The sequence below is a fragment of the Coregonus lavaretus genome, assembly GCF_964263955.1.
Source record: "Coregonus lavaretus genome assembly, chromosome: 15".
NCBI lineage: Eukaryota > Metazoa > Chordata > Actinopteri > Salmoniformes > Salmonidae > Coregonus > Coregonus lavaretus.
In genome coordinates, this window is record NC_140002.1 from 27886619 (window position 1) to 27909048 (window position 22430).

The window sequence follows — 22430 nt, forward strand, 5'->3', positions numbered from 1 at the left end:
CTCGCTCCCTTTCTCTCTGTTTTCTTCTATTGAATTCAATATACAACCTTCTGTGTTTGTCAAAGAACGATGCCGGGACTAGTTTACGTGGATGCGAATACATTTCCATGAAGAAGTGACAGGCCTTTCAGTGAATGTAATAAGCGGGAGATAGCCACTGAAGGCTGGAAAGTCCCGCCTATGTAATGTGAAAATCTAATCAAATGTATTTGTCACTTGGTAAACAACCGGTGTAGACTAACAGTGAAATGCTTATTTATGAGCCCTCCCAAAAACGCAGAGAGAGAAAAAGAGAGAATTAGCAGATTTATATATATATATATATATATATATATATATACACTGCTCAAAGAAATAAAGGGAACACTAAAATAACACATCCTAGATCTGAATGAATGAAATAATCTTATTAAATACTTTTTTCTTTACATAGTTGAATGTGCTGACAACAAAATCACACAAAAAGTATCAATGGAAATCAAATGTATCAACCCATGGAGGTCTGGATTTGGAGTCACCCTCAAAATTAAAGTGGAAAACCACACTACAGGCTGATCCAACTTTGATGTAATGTCCTTAAAACAAGTCAAAATGAGGCTCAGTAGTGTGTGTGGCCTCCACGTGCCTGTATGACCTCCCTACAACGCCTGGGCATGCTCCTGATGAGGTGGCGGATGGTCTCCTGAGGGATCTCCTCCCAGACATGGACTAAAGCATCCGCCAACTCCTGGACAGTCTGTGGTGCAACGTGGCGTTGGTGGATGGAGCGAGACATGATGTCCCAGATGTGCTCAATTGGATTCAGGTCTGGGGAACGGGCGGGCCAGTCCATAGCATCAATGCCTTCCTCTTGCAGGAACTGCTGACACACTCCAGCCACATGAGGTCTAGCATTGTCTTGCATTAGGAGGAACCCAGGGCCAACCGCACCAGCATATGGTCTCACAAGGGGTCTGAGGATCTCATCTCGGTACCTAATGGCAGTCAGGCTACCTCTGGCGAGCATATGGAGGGCTGTGCGGCCCCCCAAAGAAATGCCACCCCACACATTGACTGACCCATCGCCAAACCGGTCATGCTGGAGGATGTTGCAGGCAGCAGAACGTTCTCCACGGCGTCTCCAGACTCTGTCACGTCTGTCACGTGCTCAGTGTGAACCTGCTTTCATCTGTGAAGAGCACAGGGTGCCAGTGGCGAATTTGCCAATCTTGGTGTTCTCTGGCAAATGCCAAACGTCCTGCACGGTGTTGGGCTGTAAGCACAACCCCCACCTGCGGACGTCGGGCCCTCATACCACCCTCATGGAGTCTGTTTCCGACCGTTTGAGCAGACACATGCACATTTGTGGCCTGCTGGAGGTCATTTTGCAGGGCTCTGGCAGTGCTCCTCCTGCTCCTCCTTGCACAAAGGCGGAGGTAGCAGTCCTGCTGCTGGGTTGTTGCTCTCCTACGGCCTCCTCCACGTCTCCTGATGTACTGGCCTGTCTCCTGGTAGCGCCTCCATGCTCTGGACACTACGCTGACAGACACAGCAAACCTTCTTGCCACAGCTCGCATTGATGTGCCATCCTGGATGAGCTGCACTACCTGAGCCACTTGTGTGGGTTGTAGACTCCGTCTCATGCTACCAGTAGAGTGAAAGCACCGCCAGCATTCAAAAGTGACCAAAACATCAGCCAGGAAGCATATGAACTGAGAAGTGGTCTGTGGTCACCACCTGCAAAACCAGTCCTTTATTGGGGGTGTCTGGCTAATTGCCTATAATTTCCACCTGTTGTCTATTCCATTTGCACAACAGCATGTGAAATGTATTGTCAATCAGTGTTGTTTCCTAAGTGGACAGTTTGATTTCACAGAAGTGTGATTGACTTGGAGTTACATTGTGTTGTTTAAGTGTTCCCTATATATATATATATATATATATATATATATATAGAGAGAGAGAGAGATAGAGAGAGAGAGAGAGAGAGAGAGAGAGAGAGAGAGATGAAACAATTTTACACAAGGAATAAATAGAAAAATAATAACACGAGGAATAAATACACAATGAGTAACAATAACTTAGCTATATACGGGGTACCAGTACTAGGTACCAGTACCGAGTTGATGTGAATGGGTACGAGGTAATTGAGGTAGATATGTACAGTGGGGAAAAAAAGTATTTAGTCAGCCACCAATTGTGCAAGTTCTCCCACTTAAAAAGATGAGAGAGGCCTGTAATTTTCATCATAGTTACACGTCAACTATGACAGACAAAATGAGGGAAAAAATTCCAGAAAATCACATTGTAGGATTTTTTATGAATTTATTTGCAAATTATGGTGGAAAATAAGTATTTGGTCAATAACAAAAGTTTCTCAATACTTTGTTATATACCCTTTGTTGACAATGACACAGGTCAAACGTTTTCTGTAAGTCTTCACAAGGTTTTCACACACTGTTGCTGGTATTTTGGCCCATTCCTCCATGCAGATCTCCTCTAGAGCAGTGATGTTTTGGGGCTGTCGCTGGGCAACACAGACTTTCAACTCCCTCCAAAGACTTTCTATGGGGTTGAGATCTGGAGACTGGCTAGGCCACTCCAGGACCTTGAAATGCTTCTTACGAAGCCACTCCTTCGTTGCCCGGGCGGTGTGTTTGGGATCATTGTCATGCTGAAAGACCCAGCCATGTTTCATCTTCAATGCCCTTGCTGATGGAAGGAGGTTTTCACTCAAAATCTCACGATACATGGCCCCATTCATTCTTTCCTTTACACGGATCAGTCGTCCTGGTCCCTTTGCAGAAAAACAGCCCCAAAGCATGATGTTTCCACCCCCATGCTTCACAGTAGGTATGGTGTTCTTTGGATGCAACTCGGCATTCTTTGTCCTCCAAACTTGACGAGTTGAGTTTTTACCAAAAAGTTCTATTTTGGTTTCATCTGACCATATGACATTCTCCCAATCCTCTTCTGGATCATCCAAATGCACTCTAGCAAACTTCAGATGGGCCTGGACATGTACTGGCTTAAGCAGGGGGACACGTCTGGCACTGCAGGATTTGAGTCCCTGGCGGCGTAGTGTGTTACTGATGGTAGGCTTTGTTACTTTGGTCCCAGCTCTCTGCAGGTCATTCACTAGGTCCCCCCGTGTGGTTCTGGGATTTTTGCTCACCGTTCTTGTGATCATTTTGACCCCACGGGGTGAGATCTTGCGTGGAGCCCCAGATCGAGGGAGATTATCAGTGGTCTTGTATGTCTTCCATTTCCTAATAATTGCTCCCACAGTTGATTTCTTCAAACCAAGCTGCTTACCTATTGCAGATTCAGTCTTCCCAGCCTGGTGCAGGTCTACAATTTTGTTTCTGGTGTCCTTTGACAGCTCTTTGGTCTTGGCCATAGTGGAGTTTGGAGTGTGACTGTTTGAGGTTGTGGACAGGTGTCTTTTATACTGATAACAAGTTCAAACAGGTGCCATTAATACAGGTAACGAGTGGAGGACAGAGGAGCCTCTTAAAGAAGAAGTTACAGGTCTGTGAGAGCCAGAAATCGTGCTTGTTTGTAGGTGACCAAATACTTATTTTCCACCATAATTTGCAAATAAATTCATTAAAAATCCTACAATGTGATTTTCTGGATTTTTTTTCCTCAATTTGTCTGTCATAGTTGACGTGTACCTATGATGAAAATTACAGGCCTCTCTCATCTTTTGAAATGGGAGAACTTGCACAATTGGTGGCTGACTAAATACTTTTTTCCCCACTGTACATATAGGTAGGGATACAGTGATTAGGCAAAAGGATAGATAATAAACAGTCACAGCAGCTTATGTTATGAGTCAAAAGAGATTAGCGCAGAAAGGGTCAATGCAGATATTCCGGGTAGCTATTGGTTAACTATTTAACTACTACACTGAACAAAAATATAATCTCAACATGTAAAGTGTTGGTCCCATGTTTCATGAGCTGAAATAAAAGATCCCAGAAATTTGCACAAAAAGCGTATTTATCTCAAATTGTGCACAAATATGTTCACATCCCTGTTAGTGAGCATTTCTCATTTGCCAAGATAATCCATCCACCTGACAGGTGTGGCATATCAAGAAGCTGATTAAACAGCATGACCATTACACAGGTGCACCTTGTGCTGGCGACAATAAAAGGCCACTCTAAAATGTGCAGTTTTGTCACAGAACACAATGCCACACATGTCTCAAGTTTTGAGGGAGGGCACAATTGGCATGCTAACTGCAGGAATGTCCACCAGAGCTGTTGCCAGAGAATGTAATGTTAATTTCTCTACCATAAGCTGCCTCCAACGTCGTGTTAAAGAATTTGGCAGTACGTCCAACCGGCCTCACAACTGCAGACCACGTGTAACCATGCCAGCCCAGGACCTCCACATCCGGCTTCTTCACCTGCGGGATCGTCTGAGACCAGCCACCCAGACAGCTGATGAAACTGTGGGTTTGCACAACTGAAGAATTTCTGCACAAACTGTCAGAAACCGTCTCAGGGAAGCTCATCTGCGTGCTCGTCGTCCTCACCATAGTCTTGACCTGACTGCAGTTCGGCATTGTGCTCCGACTTCAGTGGGAAAATGCTCACCTTCAATGGCCACTGGAGAAGTGTGCTCTTCACGGATTAATCCTGGTTTCAACTGTATTGGACAGATGGCAGACAGTGTGTATGGCATTGTGTGGGCCAGCAGTTTGCTGATGTCAACGTCGTGAACAGAGTGCCCCACGGTGGCGGTGTGGTCTAAGGCACAGCATCGCAGTGCTAGCTGTGCCACTAGAGATCCTGGTTCGAATCCAGGCTCTGTCGTAGCCGGCCGCGACCGGGAGACCCATGGGGCGGCGCGCACAATTGGCCCAGCGTCGTCCAGGGTAGGGGAGGGAATGGCCGTCAGGGGAGATAGCTCAGTTGGTAGAGCATGGCGTTTGCAACGCCAGGGTTGTGGGTTCGATAAAATAATGTATGCACTAACTGTAAGTCGCTCTGGATAAGAGCGTCTGCTAAATGACTAAAATGTAAATGTAAATGTTAGGGTATGGGCAGGCATAAGCTACGGACAACGAACACAATAGTATTTTATCAATGGCAATTTGAATGCACAGAGATACCGTGACAAGATCCTGAGGCCCATTGTCGTGCCATTCATCCCCCGCCGTCACCTCATGTTTCAGCATGATAATGCACAGCCCCATGTCGCAAGGATCTGTACACAATTCCTGGAAGCTGAAAATGTCCCAGTTCTTCCATGGCCTGCATACTCACCAGACATTTCACCCATTGAGCATGTTTGGGATTCTCTGGATCGATGTGTACGACAGCGTGTTCCAGTTCTCTCCAACATCCAGCAACTTCGCACAGCCACAATCAACAGCCTGATCAACTCTAGGCGAAGGAAATGTGTCGCGCTGCATGAGGCAAATAGTGGTCACACCATATACTGACTGGTTTTCTGATCCACGCCCCTACATTTATTTAAGGTATCTGTGACCAACAGATGCATATCTGTTAGATTAATTTGTATTTTAAGAATAATGACTAAAGGATTTCACCCCAAATACAGTATAAATGTGTGAACAGTGTTAGAGTTATAATGTAGTGGCAACCCACTAACAGAGGGGGGCGGGACTAAACATTCCAGGGTGAAGGGGACTGAGAAAACAGGTTAAAAAAAAGCCTCCTAAAGGTGGGCGGAGCAAAGTGCCTTTGTGTGTCAAGGGGTATAAAACAGGAGTGTATGGGTTTTGGCGCCAGAGCTCTCCATTAATAAAAATACAGATCATTCTTGCTGGTTGTGGACCTTGAATCATTTATGATTAAAACCAGAGCCTTACAACCTCTGGTAATGATTCAAGCTTAGGATGAATTAGAGATATAAATTCTCATGACAATATCTGTATACCCAGTCATGTGAAATACATAGATTAGGGCCTATTGAATTTATTTCAATTGACTGATTTCCTTATATGAACTGTAACTTAATAACATCTTTGAAATTGTGGCATGTTGCGTTTATATTTTTGTTCAGTGTATTTAGCAGTCTTATAGCTTGGGGGTAGAAGCTGTTCAGGGCCCTGTTGGTTCCAGACTTGGTGCATCGATACCGCTTGCCGTGCGGTAATCTGACAGCAAAGTCGCTTGTTACAACAGCTCATAAACCCACTTTAGGGCTGAATAGACAGATTTAGAAGAGAATAAACATTGATAAAACAATTAAAATACACAGACAGTCCCCGAATTGACCTTTATTGTAATACATGATGACTTGTGATTTGTAAAAAGCACTGTATAAATGTCTAGTAGATGGCTATTGCCTTAGCTATGTGCTATAAAAGCCAATCTAACAACTTGTTAGGCTATATTGGAAGTAGCCTAGTGTCTAAATATTTCTCTGAATCTCCCTTCCCTAATTAGCCTACTATTGTAGGTATTAAATATATTTCATACAATTTACAGCCAAAATATTAGGCCTAACAGGCAGCAGTAGGCATCATGATCTATGTCAGTGTTCCTTTCTGTTTTCTTCTTACCTCGACTGCACCACTGCAGCTGATCTGTCATTTCTCACAGACACAGCACTCGGATCAGCAGAACGAGAACTTTTAGCAAATAAGTCATTTAATTTCACACATTTTGCAGCGTTGGCCTCAAGAGACCCTTTTTTAGTGTCTAACTTTATCGGCACCACTTTTTTGACTGAGTGACTGACAGAGTCAGAGCGGGTTTCACTCATTAATGACGCGCGTTTTACTTTGAATGTGAATCTGCGCCACCTCAACTCAGCCAATCAGAAAACCGGGCCGGCCGTTGCCCACTGGTCAACCAAATGCATCAATATAGATCATTATGACAACAGAGAAATAGCGCAAAAGTCATATAAAAATCAGGCCCATGTTTTTGTTATTTTTTATTTATTTATACAGTGCCTTCAGAAAGTATTCTCACCCCTTGACTTTTTCCACATTTTGTCTTACAGCCTGAATTTAAAATGGATAAATGTATGTTTTTTTTCTCACTGGCTGACACACAATACCCCATAATGTCAAATTAATAAAAAATGAAAAGCTGAAATGTCTTGAGTCAATAAGTATTCAACCCCTTTGTTATGGCAAAATAAGTTCAGGTGTAAATAATGTGCTTAACAAGTCACAAAATAAGTTGCATGGACTCACTCTGTGTGCAATAATAATGATTAACATGATTTTTGAATGACTACCTCATCTCTGTACCCCACACATACAACACACACACACACACACACCTCTTTAGAATGGAATGCAATCTTCACACACCCCGGGTTCGTTGGCGAATGCACTTTAATCTAGAACCTGGGTTTATCCCCGGCTGGTTGCAGTATCAAGCACATTTTTGCTGAACCACAGAATCTGAATGCTGTACAAAATGTCACACTGAATGCACAAATATTTTTATCCTAATAGTATGTCCAATTCCAATCCATATTGCCAAAACGTAATATGGTTTAATTACTCTATATGGCAAAATGGTAAGAGGGAATTTTGATACATGACATAATAATTAAATATAGAACTGCTGTTGCTGATGATCAATGGGAGAAATGACAAGACAGTATGTTTATCTTTTACTACATCTTTAACCTGAGGACCCATCTCCACAGTGGTTCAAGATATCATCTCATTATATAAAGTCAAAACCTGCTTCAGACAAGAGGCAGATCATATTAATAGCATCTGTCCGACTGTACCTTCTGTCTGTCTTTGCTTAAAATTAATGAATTATGATATTGCATTTTTGGGCATAAATGATTTAAATAAATATGAGAAAACAATTGGATGATTCCTTGCCGATGTCTAATAATACAAATAAAGTTCCACAAGATATGAGGTGGTTTTTTATTGGTCGGCACTTTGATTGTTTTTCCTTGCTAATTTTCAATGTTTTGTTTTCTTTGTTCATTTTCTTTCTGCAGACTAAACAAACAGTTCTCTATCAGAGTGCATCAGCATTTACCATATCAACACACCCTTGAGAAGAGGGAGGGAGAGTTAATTGTTTGAATTGTGAATTGCTTCTCAATTTACAGGGATTTTACACTACATCTCAGAAACCTGCCGTGTTTGAGCTATTCATTTATTTCATTGTGTCTGTCTATTCCTCGTTCTCATTTGATGTTGTAGAATCCACTAAACACAGGAAGAAGAGAACCAAAGATATAATTCGCAACTTGTAGCCCAGAGATAAACAAAAGTAATATCCAGAATTCTCTTTTACACTATTTTGGGATTTTCTCCATATTGTAGTATTTTTCCCTTCAGACTCAGCCATGTAGGCTACTGTACTGCATTTCCATGCTAAATAAATCCATATCATTTGGACCAGTTTCTCATTGTAACATAGTTATTCCCTATTGAACAGTGTTAGAGGCTAAAGCCCTGAGGGTTGTTGAGGTGATTTGACTGTGTAATATTTATTGGCTCCTTCAGATGATGATATGGGCTGAGCAGAGCTGAGCAGCCAGCCAGCTTTCAGCCTGCTTTGTTCGTTTTGGGGGAGCTAGCAGTCTAGCACTGCATTGAGGATTTTATCAGTGGGCTTCCTGCGAGCGCTAGCTACCTCCCTGACTGCCAGACTTCGCTGCGTGTCAGACACATCCTGGTAAAACTGTCTGGCTGTTTTGTGGGCACCAGCTCTGCACTCACTGCGCGGTGTCTGACTGCTCGGTGCTCGCCGCACCGTGCCTGGCTGCTTGGTATTCATGGGGGCATGGTACTCACACACTTGCTGGGGGCTCTGTGGCACAGACACAGACTGATTAGTTGGCATCGGCATTGTTCACTATGAACACCAAATGGGGAATAGATAGGAAAAAAACATAATTAGTAAGAGAGAGAGAGAGAGAGCGAGAGAGAGAGAAACGAGAAAGACAGAGAGGGGGAGGTGCATAGAGAGAAAATCTATTGTTTTGAAACTGCATTTCTAATGTGGGTAATTTAACAGAAATTAGTTTTTTTTTATAAAGAAGCAAGCTGCCTTGGGAAAAGCAGAAAGTTAAAAAATGAGGTCAGCTGTGATGGTGAATTTCTAACAGTCAGATCAGTGTGAATTTGTATGGGTTTGTAATGGTATTGTCTTGGTCAAAAGTTCAGATTGATTTTGTATAACAACAAATCATGTGTTTCCATTTTACATACTATCTGAAATCTTCTCAGTCTCCCTGAATTAACATGGATTTCAGAGAAACTTGGGGCCTGGACTTTATTTAATAAGTTGATAATTTGAGATTGAATAAGGTTTTTAAGAAGCATTTACACATGTATGAAACATGACAGAAATATTTAAGCACTACAAATTAAACTGCTTGAACATCACCTAGTTTCCACACATCTTGTAGATCTCTACGTAAAATGTATGTAAATAAATATAACCAATTTGGAAAACCATATGGTAAACTATTTACATAGGTAAACAATGTTTCTGTGCCGAACAAATGTGTATTATAATTCCATATAGTGTATAATTTATAGTGCAAATATAGTATAGTAATTAATGAAAGCAAATGTTTGCAATAGAAGAGTGATTGTTATTCCTAACTTCAGGTTTGCTGGGTTGAGGTCATTAAAATGTAATTGTGTCTTCAGGGGAAGTTATTTGTATCAATTTAGATTCAAATCATAAAGCAGTTATAGGGATGGTGAAATTAAAGTAGGCTTTCAGATTACTTCATACATAATTGAAAGATTAACTTTAAGATATATATATATATATATATATATATATATATATATATATATATATATATATATATATATATATATATATATATATACATACATACACATTTATTAAAATACAGAATTACTGCTTAAGTGCATTTAGTGCAATCACTGCTTAACTGATCAAATGAAATAGTTTAGCATTTTTCTGGGAAAATGTACATATTCAAGAAAATAATATTCATAAGTACCCATGAATAAGATTAAATCAAGAAAATGTAGTAAAAATATTCAGAGAAATGATTGACTATTTGAATGATGGGATTTAAGGTGTTCTTCATGGAGGTACATGGTTGTCAGTGCATGTGCGTCCACAGCAGTTTGACTGTTATTCACACAGACAAGATGGAGAAAACCAGTTCAATGCGACATCTTGGCCGAGTACCATGGTAGAATGGATCGACCGACGGGCATTGTGTTAAATGACATTACTGTGGTGACATACGTTGGCCTTGATGATTCCTCGACGCTATGGATAAAACACAACTTTGTTATCAACCATTGTCTTTACATTTGCTAAGCCACACAGGCATGCATAGTATAATATCTACCTCTATTCTTTGCCATGTAAGGATGATCATACATTGAACACAGGGATGTGAGTGAGGGCTAACTCGATAGTAAAGTTAATCAAAAATGATCTCTTTCGGTCCCCCTTCCTCATCTCTCTCACTGTCTTCCCATTCCTCCCTTTCCCTATACGTCCTGATGTGTGTAACATTGATGTCAGCAGCTGTTCCATCTCGACTCCACCCTTGGCAGGCACATTGGGTTGCTACTGTAGTCGCTCATGCCCTCCGCCTGCGTCCCAAGAGCCTAACCCGTGATTTTTCATCGAGAGAGCTCACAAGTTAGGGTCTCAGGGAGCAGGAGAAGTACAACAGGGTCCTGGCACTGAGGAGCCACACACATTCAGTCAGTCAATCAGTCAGCCGGACGTGGGGGTGAGAAGCATGGCACCCCTCTCTGTCTTACTCTATCTCTCACTACCACCACCCCTAGGTGCCTAACTCTCCCTCCTGACCCAAAACCACCTCTGCGTGTCTGTCTGCCCAGTGTCCGGTCCAGTCTGACCGCTTGGGTAATGTGCCGACTGGCTCCGTCAAACAACAGTCGTCCACTGTGGACGGAGCAGGAGAAAAGATTTCTCCCTTTTCCCCTCCTTCACTGCAGATTACTTATCCCTTCGTTTCAGAGAGCTGGAGTTAGAGAAGAGCTGAAGGCTCAGCACACAAAGACGGGCAAAGACATAGACCTACCAGAATACACAAATGCCACAAACACAGTAAACGGTAACACCATAGCACAACAAGACAATAATGGCAGAGACAAAGATGAAGGACATATCAGAGAAAATGAAGAGGGCTAAAAAAAGGAATAGGGTTCGCTGGAGATGGTCAGACTTGAATTTTCCCCGTTGCAGCGCAGAAGCCAGAGCTAGCCTCAGACAGGCGAGCCAGCATTCCCTGCTATGCTGTGCTCTGTGCTAACTAGCCTTTGTGCTGGCAGAGGAAAGCACCCCTAGCCAGGCAGCCATCTCGCCTCTTTGTCCTCAGAGCGTCGACATGCAGGCAGATCATCAGTCTACATCTCCCTCTCCCCCTCGGGATGGCTGGCCCCAGTGCTGGCCACTGCACAGGACACTCCGAACCCTCGCCTGCACTGACCGCTGCTGACCACAACAGCCACCGCCAGGGAGGAGAGCCGCCTGACAGCCCCAGTCTGAGGTCTTCCACCACTGGGGTGACTAGAGATTCCCCCCCCCCCCCCCCCCGCCCGCTCTATGGATAACCTCAGTCAGAAATTAAATAATACGAAAATATATCTTTACACGACGCCGCCACTCTCTTGGCTGACTGGCTTTGCGGAAGTGGCAGGTAAAAACCAATACTAACCAGGGTAAAATAAAATAAAAAACAAAGTTGTCTCGTGCAGAGCTATCTCACACGGAGCAGAGCAGAGCAGAGCATCCTCCAGAACTAGTGCTCCCCCCCCACTCCCTGATACAGACTGCAACGCCCCCCCCCACACCCCATTCACACACACACAGTGCTTTCTCTACTGCTAACTCTCCCTCCCCCCTCCCCTTACACCCACTCCGCCCGCCCCACCGCCAATGGCGGCGAGTTCTGCACGGTACAGAAATAAGTTGTCACCGCCACAGAGCCAAGCGAGAGCAGCCACATTCAGTCATCTTCAGTCACAGAGCTTTCCTCTCATCACAGACAGAGTTCAGACACACACAGAGTACAGTCACAGGCTGTGGTAACCAGAGACACACAATCATCATTGTCATGAAAGAAAGCAAACTGCCCTGTCATGAATCTTAACGACGCACCACACTATAGCCCAATGTCAGTGCCCCCCCCCCCCCCCCCCCCCCCCCAACTCCTCCCACAAATAATTTGATAGATAGATGCCTCTCTCAGGGGGAACACAGAGCAAAGCGGAAGCTTCCGGAAATGCATGTGCTCTCTTTGTTGCCCCGCGCCTCACACAATCCTCCGTCTTTGTGCCGATTACGCCTTTGTCATCCATCTTTGAGCGGAGGATGAGGAAGAAAAGGATGAAAAAAGAGCAGGCATAAAGAAAGCAAAGGAAAATAAAAGCAGAAAGGGAGACGATGAGGAGTCCACGGCGGCTGAGCCAGACGCAGGTCAGTGAGGTGGGACGCCCCCCCCCCCCCCCCCTTACTCTCCCCCTCCCTCACCGCTTGCATCATCAGCTCCATCTCATCACCCCCCCACCTCCGCCTTAGGCTCCAGGACCTCAGCCGCATTGTGACACTGTCATCTATCCTGTTTTTTTCCACGCAGGTCCAACACTAACACCACGGTGACAACAGGGCTATCGGGAGAAAACGGTGATGCCAAAACATTTTGTCTCTCAAAACACTGGCCAACTCCTACTCCCATCACCCCTCTTCTCCCCATCCCCAGGTCTACCTGTCTGCTCATCTGGCTGTCTGTGACTCCTGTCTGCGGCTGTGGTACTACGCTACGGCAATGGGAGTCTGCAGCAACAGCCCTCCCTCTCTCTCTCTTTCTCTCACTCCCTTATTCAGCCTCTGCCGAAAGCACACGTTCCACCCATTCTGCTGATCAATTCCTTCTCTTTCCAAAGGAGCACAAACACACTGCAGCCAGCCGCCTGGTGGGTTGGCCAAGGAGGAGGACGCGCTATAGTGGCTCATGCTGTCACACTAGAGACACTGACATACACCACAGGGCATACTGACACACAACTCAGAGAACAGATCCAACACAGACATGTTGACACACAACACAGACACAAGTACAGACACAGTCGTAGACAAAACATAAACAACAAGCAAACTGACACAAATAACATACCAGAGACAGACACTGGCACAGTCCCCCTACACACAAGATACAGGCACAGAAAGACAGACAATGACACAGACACCATCACAAACACTGACACTTTCACAATATTGTGACCGAAGCATTGAAGCGTGCACACACAGACAGACGACGCAATCCGACAGCAATGTATTTCACCAGTCAGACCAGACAAAGAATAGCATAATAGCTTTATAAAAGTATTAAATATATATACACGTATAGAGATGCTAAATGACACAGAAATCACAGGGCAGGGCTGTTTGTGAGATCTTCTGCTTGGACAGGTTTCGGACCGAAGTGGCTAAACCTAACCTGAAGTATTCTATCTATCTAGTTTCTCTCTTTCTAGCAGCCTGTATCTATCCCCTTAAGATTCCATACTACAACCACCCTACAATGCTGCAGTTAACAAAGCAGGACCTTTAGCAAAACCATCCCGTCATACTGTAGAATCCCAGTTAAAGACATACTGTATAGTCTCACATAGGCTGACTACTTCTTTATGTCCCACTCCTGCTACACACAGCCTTCAAGATTCACTGTCCTCCTCATCCCAAGGTAGAATAAATACCACAGACCATACTCATCTTACACATTTGATGATAAGATGATGAATGAAATGACCTTTATTTAAGTTGAGGTTATTTAAATAACAATTGTTTGAGGGGCTGTTTTATGCACGATCTGTCATCGCTTGGTAGAATACAATGAACACTAAAGTGTTGTTACGAGACACAGCAAATGGAACTAAGTCATATGACAGAGTAAAACAAAGAAAACAGATGATGGGTTGTTTTTTCTCTATCTGAGTGCGATCTGACCTTGACGGCTTGTCCTAATCTCAGAGCCCCTGACCTATCCCCCTCAACACCCCGGATGGATTAGGGTCGCGACCCCGTGCGACAGAGAGGGGGAGGGAGAGGGGGGCTGCAAATGTTATCATTGATTGATTATTTACTAGCCTTTTTAGGGACCCTAAGCGAGATTTGGTTGGGGGGCTTCCCCACCAAGCAGGCAAACATTTTTAGTGGCCCCCCTGTTGATGAAAAAATGTATGTTTAAACGTTTATTTCCTGCAATTCTAAACATTTTGCCATGGGGCGGAAAGAACAATTTTATAACACATTTCATACAATTCTACAAATTTTGCCATGGGGCAGAGATACATTTTAGCAGTTTTAAAGCAAATTTCCTGAAATTCTACCCATTTTGCCATTGGCTGGAGATACTTATTTTTTTAGTTTTAAAGCTCCCTGCACCTTGCAATTCTACACATTTTGCTATGACTTATGCCATGTTGATGATACTGGAGTGAGATTGACTAACAAAATCAATGGGGGCCCCCTGGAGGTCAGGGCCACTGGGCACGTGCCCTGTTTGCATTGTTGGTATTCGGCCATGATGACTAGATAACTGGCTAGACTAATTTACCAATCTAAAAATTGTTAGCTGACATGGCTAATTAAGTGACTGTCAGTGACTGACATATAACAAGATACAAACTGCTGATGCACAACCACATTTCAAACTTGCACCTTGTGTATTATACTATTCTAACCCTCAACAGTAAGTTAAGACCTCGAGTTCCAAATTGTATTTATATTTTTTTGTCGCGACCGCTTATGTCACTTATGCCTGGAGCCGGCCCTGAATTCAAACTGCGAAACCCCCAAGTCTCGGCTTTGCTGCAATGCAGAGATCCTTCAGAAAAATCACTCTGGCTCTCCACACACAGAAATCTGTATTTTAGCTCAAAAGAACATCAAGACCTAGAACACCAACAGTTAAAATAAATATTATATATTACATCATCTTCCGCCTGAAAACGGGCAACCAACAAGTAAGCTGTAGTTTTATCTGAATTGGGTTGGGGAGAATGCGCAGCATATGGCCTTAATTAGCCTAGCTAACTATAGTCTGCTCGCTCCCATCTCTCTCGGCCCATTCCTTAGCTGTAAAAATAAAGTGCCAGGCTCTACCTCGTGCAGCAGTGCTCAGGTTAAAAACTTAAGTTAAAAAAACCCACATGTATTTCAAATATCTGGATTTCCAACCAAAATTCATGATACTATTCCGAATAGTAAAATTATTTCAAACCCCCATCCCTAGTTATTGTGTATGAGAGAGGGGAGAGAGGGGAGGGGAGAGCGAGGGAGAGAGGGGAGGGAGAGGAGGCAGCAGTCTGTACAGCAGGACTGGTGATCAATCAGCTCCATTACAGCAGTGTCACTGCAACGTCTGGAGCTACCGCCACCCCACCTCAACACACACACACACACACACACACACACATAATCCCTGAGACACTCCAATCAGCGCAGAGCTACCCCCCCTTCCACCAACACACGCACACACACACAACTAGATGACACATGTTGACCCTCCTCTCCTCCCCCCAATCCTCCTCCTCTTCCCCCTCTATACTCCTATCATCTCCATTTCTCTAGGCTAGACTGTGTAGCGAATCTTGGAATACCACGGTTGGTCGTTTTTAACTGGCTAAGGAAACAGAACATGTGTACAATGTCATAAACATTAATGACCTTGGGTTGTCTTACAGTAAAAATCTAAAGGAAGAAGGAATGTAAGTTTCAGGAAGGTAGAGTGATTACATATCCTCAAGCCTCTATGATGCAGCACTAATATAAAAGAGAACGTTGTCATGAGTACTATGATTTACACCCCAGAAATACTGTAGTCTCAAAGAACACAAAAAAACTCACAGGAATGCAGTGCACACAATGACTTGAGAACCATTATGCACTATCAAAACGCTATTACACCACATCCACCCATTTAACGATAAGCCTGAATTCAGATAACAATGGCAGGCGAGCATCACTCAGACAGGTATCCAAACAAAGGACACCTAGCATACAGACAGACAGGCATGCAGACATACAGAAAGTCAGGCAGGCAGGCAGGCGGCACCATTGGTGGCGAGCAGAGAACTGGGGGGACAGGGATGTGTGTATGGGGGAAGGGGAGCCAGCCAGCCAGCCAGCGGGACATTAATGACGATCATGTCTTGTCACACTAGCTGACGAGGGTGGAGGGGGGGGACTGGTGGGGCCAGTCAGCGGACGCTGCCCTTGCCCTTCTCGATCAATACCATTGATCTGTCCCAGGGGTCAAGGGGCAAGAGCGTATCGATCGGGGAGAGTGGCTGACGCAGCAGCAGGCCGAGAGGAGAGGAGGGGGGGGGCTGACTGACTCCAGACAGATCAATGGCACACCCGTCTGCCATGGATGTGTTATGATTATTCATTTGCCATTAAACGGATCACATTAAGGGGATATCTCGCCTTGGGGAAAATACTAGCAGCCATGCAGATACCTCACCAAATCACAAGCTGCTGCTGTATGAACTGGGGGATTTGTAGCTGGCTAGTAGCTGCCTGTCTGGCCAGTAACAGCAGTGTCAGGCTCCAGTTCCTCAAGGTCTCTAGTGTTTACTGAGGGCAGGACCAGCAGACAAATGGCCTTGTTAAAAGAGCTCTCACTCAGACAAAAGCATGAATCAACTGAATTTGCATGTATGTACACTGAACAAAAATATAAACGCAACATGTAAAGTGTTGGTCCCATGTTTCATGAGCAGAAATAACAAATCCCAGAAATTGTCCACATGCACAAAAAGCTTATAGTGAGCATTTCTCCTTTGCCAAAATAATCCATCCACCTGAAATGTGTGGCATATCAAGAAGCTGATTAAACAGCATGATCTTACACAGGTACTGGGGACAATAAAAGGCCGCTATAAATTTGCAGTTTTGTCACACAACACAATGCCACAGATGTTTTAAGTTTTGAGGGAGCGTGCAATTGGCATGTTAACTGCAGCAATGTCCACCAGAGCTGTTGCCAGAGAATTTAATGTTAATTTCTCTACCATAAGCTGCCTCCAACGTTGTTTTAGGGAATTTGGCAGAACGTCCAACCGGCCTCACAAACACAGACCACGTGTATGGCATTGTGTGGGCGAGCGGTTTGCTGATGTCAACGTTGTGAACAGAGTGCCCCATGATGGCGGTGGGGTTATGGTATGGGCAGGCAGGCATAAGCTACGGTCAACGAACACAATTGCATTTTATCGATGGCAATTTGAATGCACAGAGATACCATGACAAGATCCTGAGGCCCATTGTCGTGCCATTCATCTGCCGCCATCACCTCATGTTTCAGCATGATAATGCATGGCCCCATGTTGCAAGGATCTGTACACAGTTCCTGGAAGCTGAAAATGTCCCAGGTCTTCCATGGCCTGCATACTCACCAGACATGTCACCCATTGAGCAGATTTGGGATGCTCTGGATCGACGTGTACGACAGCGTGTTCCAGTTCCCTCCAATATCCAACAACTTCGCACAGCCATTGAAGAGGAGTGGAACAACATTCCACAGGCCACAATCAACAGCCTAATCAACTCTATGCGAAGGAGATGTCACGCTGCATTAGGCAAATTATGGTCACACCAGATACTGACTGGTTTTCTGATCCACGTCCCTACTTTTTTTTTTTTAAGGTAGCTGTGACCAACAGATGCATATCTATATTCCCAGTCGTGAAATTCATAGATTTATTTATTTCAATTGAATGATTTCCAGTGGTGGAAAAAGTACCCAATTGTCATAAAAGTAGAGATACCTTAATAGAAAATGACTCAAGTAAAAGTGAAAGTCACCCAGTAAAATACTACTTGAGTAAAAGTCTAAAAGTAGGGGGCCTCCCGAATGGTGCAGCAGTCTGAGGCACTGCATCACAGTACTAGAGGCGTCACTACAGATCCTGGTTCGATCCCGGGCTGTGTTGCAGCCGGCCGCGACCGGGAGACCCATGAGGTGGCGCACAATTGGCCCAGCGTCGTCCGGGTTAGCGGAGGGTGTGGCAGGCTGGGATATCCTTATCCCATCGCGCTCTAGCGACTCCTTGTGGCGGCCGGGCGCATGCACGCTGACTTCAGTGTTTCTTCCAACACATTGGTGCGGCTGGCTTCCGGGTTAAGCGAGCAGTGTGTCAAGAAGCAGTGCGGCTTGGCATGGTCATGTTTCAGAGGACTCATGGCTCTCGACCTTCGCCTCTCCTGAATCCCTACGGGAGTTGCAGCGATGGGACAAGACTGTAACTACCAATTGGATATCACAAAAAAGGGGTAAAAAGTACAACAAATAAATAACACTACCGTTCAAAAGTTTGGGGTCACTTAGAAATGTCCTTGTTTTCGAAAGAAAAGCAATTTTTTTGGCCATTAAAATAACATCAATTGATCAGAAATACAGTGTAGACATTGTTAATGTTGTAAATGGCTATTGTAGCTGGAAACTGCTGATTTTTAATGGAATATCTACATAGGCGTACAGAGGCCCATTATCAGCAACCATCAGTCCTGTGTTCCAATGGCACATTGTGTTTGCTAATCCAAGTTTATCATTTTAAAAAGGCTCTTTGATCATTAGAAAACCCTCTTGCAATTATGTTAGCACAGCTGAAAACTGTTGTGCTGATTAAAGAAGCAATAAAACTGGCCTTCTTGAGACTAGTTGAGTATCTGGAGCATCAACAATTGTGGATTCAATTACATGCTTAAAATGGCCAGAAACAAATAACTTTCTTCTGAAACTCGTCAGTCTATTCTTGTTCTGAGAAATGAAGGCTATTCCATGTGAGAAATTGCCAAGAAACTGAAGATCTCGTACAACGCTGTGTACTACTCCCTTCCCAGAACAGCGCAAACTGGCTGTAACCAGAATAGAAAGAGGAGTGGGAGGCCCCGGTGCACAACTGAGCAAGAGGACAAATACATTAGAGTGTCTAGTTTGAGAAACCGGCACCTCACAGGTCCTCAACTGGCAGCTTCATTAAATAGTACCCGCAAAACACCAGTCTCAACGTCAACAGTGAAGAGGCAACTCCGGGATGCTGACCTTCTAGGCGGAGTTGCAAAGAAAAAGCCATATCTCAGACTGCCCCTCTTAATCTTTTATTTTTATTGGCCAGTCTGAGATATGGCTTTTTCTTTGCAACTCTGGCCAGTTTTATTGCTTCTTTAATCAGCACAACAGTTTTCAGCTGTGCTAACATAATTGCAAAAGGGTTTTCTAATGATCAATTAGCCTTTTAAAATGATAAACTTGGATTAGCAAACACAACGTGCCATTGGAACACAGGACTGATGGTTGCTGATAATGGGCGTCTGTACGCCTATGTAGATATTCCATTAAAAATCAGCCGTTTCCAGGTACAATAGCCATTTACAACATTAACAATGTCTACACTGTATTTCTGATCAATTTGATGTTATTTTAATGGACATTTTCTTTCGAAAACAAGGACATTTCTAAGTGACCCCAAACTTTTGAACGGTAGTGTATATATTGTAAACGTATTTAGTTTTAAATATACTTAAGTATCGAAAGTAAATGTAATTTCTAAAATATACTTAAATATCAAAAGTAAAAGTATAAATAATTTCAAATTCCTTATATTAAGCAAACCAGATGGCACCATTTTCTTGTTTTTTTAAATGTACTGATAGCCAGGGGCACACTGCAACACTCAGACATTTACCTTCAATGAAATTTTGGGCAAAAAGGCAAACTCAGCTGCAACATTCATTGAATCAGAGGGCTCATTCATGACAAAACCCACTGATATTGCCAATTACTTTAATTATTTTTTCATTGGCAAGATTAGCAAACTTAGGCCTGACATGCCAGCAACAAACGTTGACACTACACATCCAAGTATAACTGATCAAATTATGAAAGACAAGCATTGTAATTTTGAAATCTGTAAAGTGAGTGTGGAAGAGGTGAAAAAAGTATTGTTGTCTATCAACAATGACAACTTAGATGGAAAATTACTGAGGATAATAGCAGATGATATTGCCACTCCTATTTGCCACATCTTTAATCTAAGCCTATTAAAAAGTGTGTGCCCTCAGGCCAGGAGGGAAGCAAAAGTAATTCCGCTACCCAAGAATAGGGCTCCCGAGTGGCGCAGCGGTCTAAGGCACTGCATCTCAGTGCTTGAGGCGTCACTACAGACCCCCTGGTTCGATTTCAGGCTGTATCACAACCGGCCGTGATTGGGAGTACCATAGGGCGGCGCACAATTGGCCCAGCGTCGTCCGGGTTTGGCCAGTGTAGGCCGTCATTGTAAATAAGAATTTGTTCTTAACTGACTTGCCTAGTTAAATAAAAAGATTGTAAAGCCCCATTTACTGGCTCAAATAGTCGACCAATCAGCCTGTTACCAACCCTTAGTAAACTTTTGGTAAAAATTGTGTTTGACCAGATACAATGCTATTTTACTGTAAACAAATTGACAACAGACTTTCAGCACGCTTATAGGAAAGGACATTCAACAAGAACGGCACTTACACAAATGACTGATGATTAGCTGAGAGAAATTGATGATAAAAAGCTGTTTTGTTAGACTTCAGTGCGGCTTTTGACATTATCGATCATATTCTACGAATGGAAAAACGTATGTATTATGGCTTTACACCCCCTGCTATATTGTGGATAAAGAGTTAACTGTCTAACAGAACACAGAGGGTGTTCTTTAATGGAAGCCTCTCCAACATAATCCAGGTAGGAATTCCCTAGGGCAGCTGTCTAGGCCCCTTACTTTTTTCAATCAATCAATCAATTACATCAATTACATCAGCAGATGTCACAAAGTGCTATACAGAAACCCAGCCTAAGACCCCAAACAGCAAGAAATGCAGATGTAGAAGCATGGTGGCTAGGAAAAACTCCCTAGAAAGGCAGGAACCTAGGAAGAAACCTAGAGAGGAACCAGGCTCTGAGGGGTGGCCAGTCCTCTTCTGGCTGTGCCGGGTGGAGATTATAAGAGTACCTGGCCATTTAAAGCCAGATTTTCAATCTTTACTAATGACATGCCACTGGCTTTGAGTAAAGCCAGTTTCTGTCTATGTATGCGGATGACTCAACACATACACGTCAGCTACTACAGCGAGTGAAATCACTTAACAAAGAGCTGCAGTTAGTTTCAGAATGGGTGGCAAGGAATAAATTATTTCAAAAACTAAAAGAGTTGTATTTGGGACAAATCATTCACTAAACCCTAAAACTCAACTAAATATTGTAATAAATAATGTGAAAATTGAGCAAGTTTAGCTGACTAAACTGCTTGGAGTAACCCTGGATTGTAAACTGTCACGGTCAAAACATGTTGATACAACAGTAGCTAAGATGGGGAGAAGTCTTCTCACTACTTGTTTTTGTAAGAAGTGTTGACATGCTAAATGCACCGAGGTGTCTGTTTAAACTACTAGCACACAGCTCGGACACCCATGCATACCCCACAAGACAAGCCACAAAAGGTCTCTTCACAATCCCCATGTCAAGAACATACTATGGGAGGCGCACAGTACTACATAGAGCCATGGCTACATGGAACTCTGTTCCACATTAGGTAACTGATGCAAGCAGTAGAATCAGATTTAAAAAACAGATCAAATTCTCCTTATGGAACTGCGGAGACTGTGAAGACACACACACACAGGCACAGACACACATACACATGATAAGACACGCAGTCTACACACACGTACACATGTATTTTGTATTGTAGATATGTGATAGTAGAGTAGTGGCCTGAGGGAACACACTTAATGTGTTGTGAAAAGTGTTATGAAATGTAATGTCATGTAATATTTTAAATTGTATATAACTGCCTTAATGTTGCTGGACCCCAGGGGCAGCAGCTAACGGCGATCCTTAATAAATACAAATACAAAGGAAGCATGCGTGTTTAGTGAGTCTGCCGGATCAGAGGCAGTAGGGATGACCAGGGATGTTCTTTTGATAAGTGCGTGGATTTGACCATTTTCCTGTCCTGCTAAGCATTCAGAATGTAATGAGTACTTTTGGGTGTCAGGGAAAATGTATGTAGTAAAAAGTACATTCTTTTATTTAGGAATGTAGTGAAGTAAAAGTACAAGTTGTCAAAAATATAAATAGTAAAGTAGATTACAGATACTAAAAAAAACTACTTAAGTAGTACTTTAAAGTATTTTTACTTAAGTACTTTACACAACTACTGATTTCCTTATATGAACTGTAACTCAGTAAAGTCTTTGAAATTGTTGCATGTTGCGTTTATATTTATGTTCAGTTTATGTGTATGGGGATTATGCCCAATAATAACTCACTGAAAATACTCTCAATACACTTATTACAATAGGGTTGATTTTTTTATGCATATGTAGAGGCTAAAAAAACACTACAAAATATATTTTAAATGGTCAACTACTCTACAACTATGACATCAAGAGGTCAACATTGCTTTT